Below are 4,497 nucleotides of genomic sequence, written 5' to 3'. Positions count from 1 at the left end.
AGGTGAGAAAGGATGCACACCTGGACTGGTAGAGCGTGAGTGGGAATGCACGCTGGAGTTGGTGGTGAGACACGTGGTTGCGTGTGCGAATGAGAGCACACCTGTGATTGTCACAGAGGAGGTGACAGAGGAGGGGGCGCGAAGAGGTGTGTTGGTGAGGTGTGCTACCAACGAATGTGTGCCAAAGTGTTCGGTGGTCAGGTGTGTGACCAAGGCTGTGAGTGGAATGAGGGTACCTGGGTGTGTAAGGAAAGGTACGAGGAGCATGGGCACGGCTGGATGTGTGAGTAAGGAACGGGCTGCGGGGTGTAAGCATGCAGGTGAAGCATCGACGTTACACGGGTTAGAGGTTAGGTCGACTTTTAGCCGAATCGGGCCCTCGGTGCGTGCGGGGCCTCGCTTTGAACGGCCGCGTCCGTGCTCCACTAGGCGGAGCGGGCGGCCGGATAGGAAGGGTCGTCATGGCGACCACTTTTTGTTGAGGCATTCCGGCAGGTCGAGATCGAGCCATGGGATGGCTCCACGCCGAGATGGTGCGTGGGATCTCGGCCCGGGTAAGCCCCCGTCCCTGCACCGAGTGCCGGACGCATCCAGCCGCTGGCACAGAACAACCCGCATTCATGGCTTGGCTTTACGAAGCCGGGCTTTGGACAGGAATTGGCGCACCGAGAGGCATTAGTGAGTAGACTGTGTGATGAGGTTAGTGTTTTGGCCCCAAAATTAGAGAAAAACGAAATTTGATGATTGGCAAAGGATTGGCAGTAGTGATTGGCAGATGATGGGTAGGATTGGCAAATGTTTAATTTGTTGAAATTTGATGTGCAAAATTGGTAGTGAGCGATGGGCCCGGTGGGTAAGGGTGGCATCCTTGCCACCCTTCCCATATGTGGGGCAAATGCGCAATAGCTTATGGGGTGTATGGCAGTGAAAACTAGCCCGGGTGGGTTAGGTTATATTGTAGGGATCTAGCGAAGATGACATTAGGTGACGTTAAGTTTAGTTAGTGACTGATACCTGCAGTGGGGACGCAGGTAGATTAGTATGGATGATAATGACGTGGGAGCGCAATAGTTTAAAGGGACGACTGGGAAGCGCAAGTTTCAGAGGGGAGTAGTTAGCTGAGATGATGCCGTGTGTGTGAGGATTGAACAGGTGAGAATGGAACAGGTGTGATTGCACAGGTGTGCAACTGGACAGGTGTGTGGAGCAGTGTATGAGTAGTGAGTGTTGTGGATCAGCGCGAATGCGCTTGGGGAGAGAAGGGTGCAGGTGGCACCAGGTGTGAGAGCACAGGTGTGCAGGTACAGGTGTGTGGAGAGAGTTGGAGTAAGTGGTACGGAGTGGTGTGCATGGTGCGAAGGTGTGGATGGGGGAAGAGTGGACCCCTTTCACGAGTACCCGGGGCGGGTAGTGTAAGTGTTAGGTAGAGGGTATAGGTAAATTGTGGTTGGATATTGGCATTTGTGGTGCGGTTGCAGAATGGTATTGTGAATGGGTGCATTAGTGTTGTGGAAATGGCTGGGCGTGTAGCCTGTTAGTGTGTGTAGTTGGTTGGGCACTCCACCACTGTGAGGATGTCGGCCAGGTGAGGCCGCAGGTGGGCTCTGGGAGCCGTTAGTGTCAGTGGGGCCCGAGGATCCGGAGGACGGACCCGGGTAGCCCAGTGCCAGAGAGGGCACCGAGTGGGGAGAGCGCCAGAGGGCCTTCCCCAGGTAGTTAGGTTAGGGTAAGGAGCAGGTAAGCTCGGAGGCAACTGCAGTGGTGGAGGTGTGCAGGTGGGTAGACCCGCTGGGAGAGGTACACGTCGCGGCCCAGAAATTGTGCGAGGGCACCGGGAGATGAATCGGGGGAGTGAGACCCCAAATTGAAAAGCACCACAGTTTGGTCAATGGGAATTGGTTTTTAGAACCCATAGTGTAAGAGGGCCAATGGTTTGGCCGGAGAAAGACCCCGGGTAGTGTAAAGTTGTTAAAGTCATTTAGGAAATAGTTAGGATTGATGAGCCTGTCGCACCATACGCAGCCACTTACCTGTGGTGATGATGATGACTCCACACCTGTGTTTTCTTTGTTTTGTTGCAGGAAATGAGATTGCTGTGGATTTGTGAGACGCATCACGACGTGGATGAGACATTGGGGTGATTCCATCTCTCCCTCCCTAGGAGGGACTGATGATGAATTGGTGATAGCAAATTATGATGTTGAGTTGGAGATGGCAAATTTTGATGAGAGTTGAAAATGGCAAATTTGATTGGTTAGGAGGGAGAGAAGACGAATTTGGTATATGGGAGGAACGGGGAAGACAGTAGGGACGTTTGTTGATTTGTAAAGTAGATGTTTATGGGTAGTGTTGCGTTATGTGGATACAGTAAGGGGTAAGGGAGAGGCCATGTAGGTTACCTGGTGGGGGGGGGGGGGGGGCGTACGGTAGGAACGTACCTGTCTCACCTGGTTCCCATGTGCCCCCAGTGTGCATCATCTTATATTGCGTGCACTTTTGCGCCCTTACCACCTTACTCACTTGTTTTCTTCTTTTGTCTCCCACCTCCGAGGATCTGGTTTTGGGGCACAGAGAGAGGAGAGAGAGGTGCTGGCTCCGCAGTTGTGGGCCTGCACTTTCGCTGCTTGCTGCCTGGATCGATACACCATATGGACCGCAATGTTTGTGGCCACCCACAATGGACCGCAGTTCTTTTGCGGCCAAGCACCACCCATGGATGGACCTATGGGTCAACGTGGCACCTATGCCATACAGGTGAACCACTAATAGTTGGCCCCCTGACGGCCACAAATAGGAAATGGACGCGGTTGGTGCCTTTCTTTATTTTTGAAGGAAGCCAGAAGGCCAAGTGCACCACACGAAGAGCAAGAGACACCTGCAGGGTTAGGGGTTGTTGTTTTTATTTTAATGAACAATGGTGACTGCACCGATTGGTGCTTGGGGTGGTGCTTTCGGTGCTTGGAAGGGGTGCTCTGCACATTATTAAAGGCCGTAAGGCCACAGAGCACTCGTGGGTTGGTGTATCGATGCTGGCATGCGTGCTCTCTCTATGCATAACATCTGCATGTGTTCCTCCAAAAACAGGTCCTGGATCGTAGTGTAAATATCAGCGTAGTCTTGTAAATAATGCTCCCTACCGGCTGTATGTTTAGTTTGCGAATTCTTTCCGCGATTCGGTTATCCTGTGGGTGTGTTTCTGAGAGGAGAAGGGTGCAACGTCGCAGGGGGACATATTTACTCATTTGTGAATATCTGTAAAACTGTCGCACTCAGGGTAGAGTTAATAGTAGAGGGAACTACATCTGAGTGCCACACTAAAATAGGTAAAAATTTATCGGGTCGGGACGCCCCGAGGGTAGAGAAGGGTGCAATGTTGCGGATATGGCATTTGGCCTCAATATCCGCTTGTAAATATTCCCCTATTTCCCCAATACTCCCCAACTATCCCCAATCCCCCATTCCCTAGTCCCATTGCCTGTAAATAACACTCTGTAGAACCGACCTTCCCCTTTTTCCCCCATTAAATGTCGTGCCCAGGTCCACCGCATCTCACGTAGACAACTTTCGGACATCTTGCTAGTTATTCTTAGTCTATGTCAGTTAAGGACTCGTTTCCATTAATTCTGACTCTTCGTTGCACCAGAATGTGATTGTATGGCACCAGTAGTGAGTTTAGGACCTCCCCATACCTCCTCCCATCTTCCCCATGAAACAACAACAACTACAACAACAACAACAACAACTACAACTACAACAACAGAGGAGATTGGGGGCGGCGCGGCGCGGGGAGTGTGCGTCCTCACACCGGCTTGGTTAGCCGCCATTGCCATGTGTGCCCACGGGGTTACCACGAAGGGGCTGGCTGTCAGCCCCTCGTCAAGGGCGGAGCCGGTAACCCCCGCACCCAATGAGAAGCAACGGGCCGATTCCATCTGGGGCGGAGCTAACGAGCCGAGGGCGTATCACTCCCCGCCGGATATATGCAGCGACTGACCGGACGTGACGTCAGATGCGCCCCCAGCTTGAGAAGACAAGTCGCGACCTCCGAGCGCTGAGCGACCTCCACGCATCATTGGACCGGACCGGGTCGATTTTGCCCCTGAGCCAAGGTGCACCTTGAGCCATCGAAGACCTGCCCCTCCTTGCCATCAATCCCCGTGTGAGTCAGTTTTGTCCCGTTTATCTGTGGTCTGTCGGGAATAAGATAAGTGTGTCTAAGTGCCTATCTTTCTATGCTGTCCCTCTCATTCCTGTAATCTAACCTTCAGCCATATTATAACCTCCTCCGGAGGTCTTGAGAACCGTATCCCTGGTGTCGTGTCATTTTAATCCCAGCCGTTGTGTCCTTTTCCTTCATTGATCTAGCGTAGCGCGACTCGGCCAAGGTTCGAGTATAATCGGGTAACTTGTGCGGACACGGCGGCCATTCCTCTCGGCCCACCATAACATCAAAGTCGTGTCTGTAACAATATATATATATATATATATATATATGTA

This window comes from Myxine glutinosa, chromosome 1 (assembly GCF_964187855.1).
Source record: "Myxine glutinosa chromosome 1, kmMyxGlut1.1, whole genome shotgun sequence".
Classification (NCBI taxonomy): domain Eukaryota; kingdom Metazoa; phylum Chordata; class Myxini; order Myxiniformes; family Myxinidae; genus Myxine; species Myxine glutinosa.
This window is presented reverse-complemented; position numbering follows the sequence as displayed.